The following is a 9004-nucleotide window of genomic DNA, read 5'->3' on the forward strand; positions in this document are numbered from 1 at the left end:
AACAATAGATCCTATTTGGGAAGAAGCAGGCTGTTGTTTTTGTGGTAAACAAAATAGGCTTTGAGTAAAGTCCTGTTATCATCAGATAAAGACCAGGAAAGATTGGTGGCTAAGATTAGAATTCCAAGTTGAATTGGTAGGGGAGAAAAACAGCAGATGTAACCTGGGAAGCTGTTGTGAAAGTCAGGAGAACAGGAGCCAGGGGCTGGGTTAGCTCCAGAGAAGTGAATGGAGAGGGTTGGAGCCATGTAGGCTGCTGGTCCTCAAGGGATGTCAAGAATGGAGGATCCGAGTCTCTGCCAGAAATCACTCAAATGACTACACAATAAATTACTGGATGTATTTTATGTAATGAATATACAAAAATACACCAGAGTTGGTAAACACTTGATTTTTAAAGGCAATTATTCTTACTTCACATTAATGGGAAACCAACTGAGTTTCACTAAAAGAGAGAGATAGTATCCATGGGATACAATCCTGTAGAGTTTTCCAAAGATCTGGGTAACCAACTCAGCCACCCTATGAAAGCAGCCGGGGAAGGCAGACATCATCAGCCATTTTTGACATCCTGTGTCTTACATTTGCAACAAAAACTGTACATTCCTGAGTTACAGAAATCATTCACAGCAGATGCTAATAGGTTAGGAAGAAAGGTTTAGATATTTTATGTTCTATGTTCAAAATATGACAGTGCAAATCTTTCTTTGTTAGTAATAAACTGCATTAGAATAGTTTGTTGCTGCTGTTTTCTTTGAGAGAGTCTCACTCCACATGGCCCTGGCTGGCCTGCAACTTGCTATGTAGACCAGGATTGCCTGGAACACACAAGATTTGATTGTCTCTGCCTCCAAAGTGCTGGGATTAAAGGCATGCACCAACACTTGCAGCAAAGACTAATTTCTAAATTCAGCTTGGTTATTCTCCAGTATCACCCACGTTACAAAGTAGAGGACAATTTAACAGCAGACAATACAAAAGAAAGGGAAACTGTCAGCTTCTGATGACATCAGAAGGACTCCAGCGTGCTAAGCTTTATACACACACACACACACACACACACACACACACACACACACACACACGGCACTCTCTCTCTATAATGCAATATTCACACCTTCCAGACTCTTCAGGATTGGAAGAAGCAAACACCCCTTACTGAAGCTGCTCTTTATTTTCATGAAGCCAACAATAAAATAATAGCATATTAATATTCACAAGTGTGCAAACAGGCAACAGACAGAGACATCGGTGCCTAGCCACAACTAGAGCCCAGTGTAAATAGCTGTTGTTCTTTCTTTGTTTGTAGACACATATGAAATGAAGCTAATAGGTTCACATTTCATGCTGGAAGTTACCGTGAAGTTTCCTGTCCTCTAAGATGACAATTTATGACTATGAATAGTTAATATGAAGGTGGACCTATGGTTAAGAGCAGGTACTGCTTTTCGAGAGGACCTAAGGTCAGTTCTCAGCACCATGCCAGATGGCTCAGAACTGTCTCTAATCCCCAAATCTGATGTCTAGTCTCTGCAGGTACCTGCACTCTCAGGTAGTATATATTATACACATATAAAAGGGATAAGATCAGATTAATTAAAAAATAATATCAAGCCGGGTGGTGGTGGCTCATGCCTTTAATCTCAGCACTTGGGAGTCAGAGGCAGGCAGTTTTCTGAGTTCAAAGCCAACCTGGTCTACAAAGTGAGTTCCAGGACAGCCAGGGCTACACAGAGAAACCCTGTCTCGAAAAAACCAAAATAATAATAATAATAATAATAATAATATCAAATAGACTTGGAGTCAGACACCTAGCTACCTGTGGTAGTCAAAACTGTACCTACCTACAAGACTTTATTTTCCCCCCCTGAGGACAAAATAGGGACAAGCTGATAAATGCCTCCTGGTACAAAGTATAGCCTCAATAAAGGCTAGGTGCTGGGGGCAATGCCGTTGACAACAGTTTCGGCATCCTAGAGTGGTTACGCAAGGGTTGGGCAATACTACGCAGCAATCAGAGAGTCAGGGCTTTCTGAGTGCTCACACAGAACTATTTCCACTATGCCACAACCACCACTTCTGTTCTGTTTTGTAAAGACTGCGTTTTACAAAATTGACGAATGTGGCCTCTCCCGCTTGGCTTCACCTCAGCTGTGCAGTGAAGCCATGGGACCTTCGTGAAATGTGAGAGGAAATTACATCTGAATGGGGTCTTTAGGGCAGTTGGAGAAATTCCTCTTGTGCTCCATTAGTTTAATTATGACATAGTTCAACAGATTCTGAGAAATGTCCGACCTGGGAGCACTTGTCCTTAGAGGCATGTGGGCCGAGGCTGCTGCGGCTCTTAATCCCATTCCTCAGTCAGGTGTCAGACAGGGTAGGGGCATAGGCACACAAGCACGTTTTGTTTAGAATACCTCCAAAAGCCAGCCAAGTGGCAAATGTGGACATCTGTGCTAGACTGTGGCTGTCCTGTTCCTGTTTTTTCAGTCTAATCTGTCAAGATAACCATTTCCCCATTCTCTTAAACAAACACAGACTTCCTTGTTTAAACACTATAGCAGTTCCAACCGAACACACAGCTTTTAATCATTCGGTGTTACATACACTCGCAAGGGCCTGAGAAAAGAATGAAAACATCGTCAATATAAACTGGCTGATTGTGCTACTTTTCGAAGGCCTGGGAAGAGAAATCTGGAATTCCAGATAAAAGGAATGGAGCAGCCTTGTTGGGGGGGTGGGGGGAGGGGGACTATTGGACTTTAAAATGACAAAAGAGTTAGAAACTAGATCCACAATTGCAAGCTCAGTTCAACTATGAGAGAAAGAGGGAGAGAGAGAGACAGAGTGACAGAGAGATGATGTTTTACTTTCTTACTCAGTAAAAGTGTTAAGTTTCACAGATATAAATCCCTATGCTCAGGGTGTTTTGCATAAGCTTCTAGAGGCTACAGTACGCTTAGAAGACTCGCTGTTCTTAGGAAAGCTATTTAAAACCTGAAGGTTGTTTGCCTGTCAGCTCCCTCCTGAAAGCCCTCTAGCAGAAAGCCATGTCACCACCCTGCACATTCTTCCTTACCAGTGAGGTGTTCTGGGTCATTTCCTAAGATTTGGGAATAGAAATGTGTAGAGTTGGGGAAGAGAACCCTCACAGTGGAATAAGCAAGAACATGGACAGCTCTGATATTCCAGGCCCCACACCTTCAGCCTCGCTCCTCTCAAGTTCACTGGTAAAATAGCCAAACACACCCACAGATCGGAAGTTAAAACCTACATAAAACCTGAAATGTTTACTATTTGGAGAAAATAAATGAATAATAATAGTAGTAATAATTCCAACTCCTCATTTTCCTTGTTTGACTTTGAGACTTAACTTGTTCTGGGTCACATCCAGGATCTTTGACACACTCAATGACTTTCTGTAAGCCAGTAAACTTTCCTGAGACTTATTTCCTTAACTCTGAGATAAGATAGAGTCTCTAAAGAAGTTCTTAAGAAGATGGAAGGACTTGTATACTGGTAAGTACTTTATAAAACTAGCACTTACCAAATAAGCTGTCATTAACACCTATCACAATCAGATAACATTCTGACTGACATAAAATTTAGGTTAATTGTCCAGTATGAGCAAGTACAATCTACCTGGCCAGAGAGCAATCATAGGTTGGAACTGATTTTCAGATCTTCTCCTTGAAGAAAAAGCCAAAGTTGAGTGTCAGAAAAAAATCAACAAGAACTAAGTTTACATAGTGTCAAAGTCATAGCGCTGGGGACAGCAGAGGCCCGTGCTGAGGGAGACATGGAAATCTGTGGAGAACTGAATTTGAACAGCCCAGAAGCCAGGCACTGGCAGTAACTGAGACTAGTTCTAACCACACTTTATTGCGTTATGGCTAACATGTCACCACATGCCCTGATTGTAATAGCCCAGATCAATATCCATTGCCTTGCGACATGCATTTTCAGTCTCGATTGTCTCTTTACTAGTTCTAAAGGCCCTTGAAGGCCTCAAAGTCTACATCAGCTCACCCAAGCACAGGACCTCTACTTTTGCTTGAGTTTTTATTATTATTATTTATTTATTACTATACATAAGTACACTGTAGCTCTCTTCAGATGCAGCAGAAGAGGTGGTCAGATCTCATTACAGGTAGTTGTGAGCCACCATGTGGTTGCTGGGATTTGAATTCTGGACCTTTGGAAGAGCAGTCAGTGCTCTTACCCACTGAGCCATCTCACCAGCCCCTTCCATGAGATTTTATTTCTGCATTCTCATAGTTGCTAGCAAAGAGGAACTGATGAAATTAATCAAGGTCTCTCAGGTTCAAACGATGTCCTTTTTCATATTTATGAAAAAGCTACTGGACATAAGGTGGATTGCAAGATATGAAACAGGTAAAATTGGAAGTTTTCTTTGACTCTGTCTCTTATTTGGTTGTTTCGTCTTATATTAATTGCTAGTTTGGTGGGTTGTCTTGTATCTTATCTTACTTTACTTTATTGCCATTCCTTAGATGCCTGTTTGTTTTCTAAGGAGAGACGGAATGGGTGTGGAACCAAATGGGATTTGAGGCAAGGTGGAACTGGGAAGGGGTGTGGGGAGGAACTGGGAGGAGGAACTGGGAGGATTGGGAGGAGGAAGTAGAGGGAGTAGAGAGAAGGGAGAATCATAATTAGAATATATTGTAAGAAAAAAATCTGTTTTCAGTATGAGGAAACAATGGCTCCTACCCTTTGACCTAAATGTAAAACTGTAAAACAGTGAATGGATTTGGACCTCTTTCTCTTCAACCATCAGAAGAAGAGAAGTCCACGGAGCATTGTGCATCTATTGCTTTCCCATCAGCCAGTCAAGGTTTGTCCTTGAGGCTCTCTGTTCCACATACTGCTGAGCTGTGATGTTTCCTTTCAATTGTCAATTTGATAAAGCTTGTCTAGCTTATGTTGGCTTATGGGCAAGTCTCTGGAGGGATTTCCCTGATTGTCTTAATTGAGGTGAAAAGAAACAGTCTTTAAAAAGGCACCATTCCCTTGGGCTTTGTAAGTAGAGAAAGCTAGTTGGACACTAAGTATGCATGTAACTATTATCTCTCTGTTCTTGACTGTGGATATGATATGACAAGTGGCTTTGTGTTCCTGCCACCTTGACCTCCCTACCTTAATGGACTATGACTTGGAATTGCAAGCTAAAATCAACCTCTTCTCTTCTAACATATGATGGTGATGACCATGATGATCATGGTAACAAAACCCCACTCCCCCCAAAAAAAGGATTTCCCTGCCAACGAGATGGGTCAGTGGTTGAAAATAATTTCTACCAAGCTGACTACTTGAGGTCCCTTCCCAGGACCCATGTGGTAGAAAAAAAGAACCAGCTGACCTGCACATATGCACTGTGGCATTTAAGTACATATGTGCAAACACACATATGATCATACATTCAGGCACACAGAATAAGCCAATATAACCTGTTTTTTGTTTTTTGTTTTTTTTTTTTTATTGATTTGTGTTGATGGGTTCCGGAGTATTTATCAGTTAGAGAGCATGAATGTTAAGAAGGGAGTAAAACATGAGCCTTCTGGGTGTGTAGGCCTGTAAACACCTTGCAATACAAGTGAGATTTTCACAAAGCAAAGCCTTAACAGAAAGGAAGAAAAAGACTGGGTAAGAACAGTGGGTGTTATTTAGAGAACAGCGAGTGTTATTGCTTGGCTGGTGTGCAGGCAGCTTGCAGAGAAAGATAAAGATGAAAAGGAAGTTTGGAGCCAGGGAAGGAAGGACTTGAAATGTCAGAATACAGAATTCAGTTGATTTAGTAGGTAATGGAGTCTGGTGAGGTTTTTGAGCAGCGAATGATATAATCAGTCGAGTTGGAGTCTGACACATGCTTCCACTCTTGAGTAACTTTTCTATAAAAATATGCCTTTATCAAAATATCGTTATGAATAAAATAATGCATACTATAAAATATGAATAAGCAATAGAAGTGGAGTAAAGACTAAGAGAGTGGATGCTGTAACATCTAGGAACAGCATGCCATCCATTTTGCCTCGGCAGAGAAAGGTGTCAATGCTCTCCCCAAATAATCACCTCACGTTGCTTACTGCAGCTGATCTTCATCCCTTTAACATGGAACAGACTCTTGCATTCCGCCCGGATCTTCCTTAAGCTGCAACATGATGCTGAGCCCGTGAATAGGACCTGCACTGAGAAGAGACAGCCTTCTCCCTTCATAATTCCTGTGTAGAGAGATTGGCATGCCCTATTTTAGAATAAGCAAATTAACATGGGTAGTAAGAGATTTGGAGTGTTCATGACCATTGGCCCAGCACGTTGGTGTCTGAGTGTCTACTCTCAGGCAGGACACTTAAAAAAAAAAGAAGAAGAAGACGAAGACGAAGAAGAAGAAGAAGAAGAAGAAGAAGAAGAAGAAGAAGAAGAAGAAGAAGAAGAAGAAGAAGAAGAAGAAAAGAAGAGAAGCTATAAAGATGGCTCAGAACATTGGGTACTAGTGTTCAATTCCCAGCGCTCAGCAGCTCACAGCCCTCTGCAACTCCAGTTCCAGGGGATCTGATACTCACCTCCGGCCTTTAAAGGCACCAGCCTCAAAAGTGGTGCATGGCCATACATGCAAGTAAAACACCTATGCACCTTATAAAGTAAATTCATTAAAAACAAAGTGGAAGGAAGTGATGTGAATTAATACAAGTCAAATATAATATGTGGATATTCACCTACTATACAACTACCCAAGAAATAACAGAAATATGACAAAATAGTGTTAGTTATACTTATGAAAAAAGTCAAGACTCCCTCTCACAGAGACATGCTTAGGCATTCAGACATACATTCAAATACTTATGAGAGGAGCTTCAAACCATTCAAACAGAAGGAGTCTTAAGTGCTGAACTGAGTGGTTTATGAATCACTATACACTTAGTGCTAAATAAATGTGAAGACTGGTTAAAAAATAAAGCAATGGGTCTGTATGATGAATATGATCATTGTTTAGAAATAATACAAAGATGAGGTCATTGGAAGGCACTCAAGGACAATAGATTTAAAAAAATACCAATTATGTTACAATCATTTTATTAAATTTAGTAGAGCTTCCTCTATTTTATTTCCAAAAACAATTGTATTGTGTTGTTATTAAAGACTAAAGAAAAAAGAAAAAAACAAATGTATAATGACACAACACGAGAGAATCAAGTTGTCCTGAGTGATTGCTTTCCCAACAGACTCCACAGTGCTCAGAGCACTGTGGTGATCCCCAGAAGACCTTATACTGCCAAAGCCATATAGCATCCAGTGAAACACAAATTCCCAGTTTTCTTCTCTTTGGTTCTGAAGAGAAGAGTGAACGGAAAACAGAATGTATGCAGGGCGTACAGTCGAGCTGTAGAATTAGCACCTGACTCAGCCCCAGGTCTATTCTCCTAGGCTGCATAGATTATGTATGGCCTTCTTCTTCTTTTCCTCCTCCCCATCCTCCTTCTCGTCCTCCTCCTCCTCGCCCTCCTCTTCCTCCTCCTCCTCCTCTTCCTCCTCCTCCTCCTCCTCCTTATCCCTCTGAAAACGAGAAACAAGAAATAAGCAATCCAGCACTGGCAATAAAATCAGCTGCCACTTGATGTCAGCCCCAGTGATTTAGACACAGAGATATCTCGTTCTCCTTTTAAGTAAGCCAATGAAAATAAAACGCTTTCCTCGCAATGAGACCATTAGCTGAAATAATGATAAAGACCCTTAAACATCTTATCATTCGATAGCTGTTGGCTTAGATGGTTACAGCACTATCTCTAGATTTCTAAGCGTAATCTTTTCTAAAGAATTACTAATAATTCTACAGCATGTAAGGCAACTCAAAGAGCAAGAAAATAGATCATCGCTATATACATCTAACAATTAAGTGATCAGTTGATGAGGATTTAAATTTTACTTAATAATTAATGTCCTGCTTAAACTAAAACAGTTTGGAAGGAAAGGTCTGACACAAGGGCAGTTGGTACCACCGCTTTGGGAACTTTTATTATTTACATGAGATTTTTACAATTAATTTAAACTAGACCTTTAGCAAAGCTTCTGTCATTCGTATCATATAAGACAGAAACAAATATTCTTCCTGAACCTATTTGGTGTGCAGTTTCTCCCCGCCATTGTTGGAGGATCAGACCTGGATCTGTGGCCTGGAGTTATTTTCTGAGTGTAGTGCAAACATCTTTAACCCTGCCTCTCCTGGCTCCTGTAAGAAAGATAGAGGTGAGAAAGCAGATGAAGTCTTGGCAGTATTTCACACTTCAATCTAAGGATGAACCAAAGGTTAAGAATGAGGAAAATTAGGAAGACGGGCGCGTGGGGCTTGGAGAAAGACTTCTATGGTGGAAGCTGAGTCTCTAGGCACCGGGACAAGAAAGGCCGGTGAATGAGATCCTGTTGACTTCCTCTGCGTGCTCAGTAATGCTGGCTGCCTTCCCTCCAGAAAGTCAAGTCATCCGTGCACCAGAGTTCAGAGCCACATTGTAAAATGTTTCCGTACTCCCGGTGACAACATACTGACACAGGTCCAAGGGACAGGCCCTAGAAGGCTTTTCCAGGCCTGCCCTAAGAGTTCTGAGAGAATTTTTTGAGAGCTAGCACTCTGCATGCCAAGAAATCCAAGCCTCTGATTGTGCAATAGACCACGATGGTCTAAAACCATGCGCTGAAGAAGCCAGCCAGCATTCAGAGGGGAAGCTTGTCTCGGGATGATATTGAGCTAGTTTGAGGCTTAATGATGAATATAAAAAAAAGTATTCAAGGGATTCTGTGTATCTTCAATGCCTGTATGCCTACATTCAAAAGTTTCTAGTAAGATCATTACAGAGATGACCTCCTAAGTCAGAAGAAAGGGTTTCTTGTTTTGTATTGTTTTCTTTTAACATTAATCCACGGATTAGCACCGTAGATTTCCTTTATAATTCTGAACAAATTATTTTTGTTCTCCCACGGTGATTCTTGTTAG

This window comes from Mus musculus, chromosome 18 (assembly GCF_000001635.26).
Source record: "Mus musculus strain C57BL/6J chromosome 18, GRCm38.p6 C57BL/6J".
NCBI classification, from domain to species: Eukaryota; Metazoa; Chordata; class Mammalia; order Rodentia; family Muridae; genus Mus; species Mus musculus.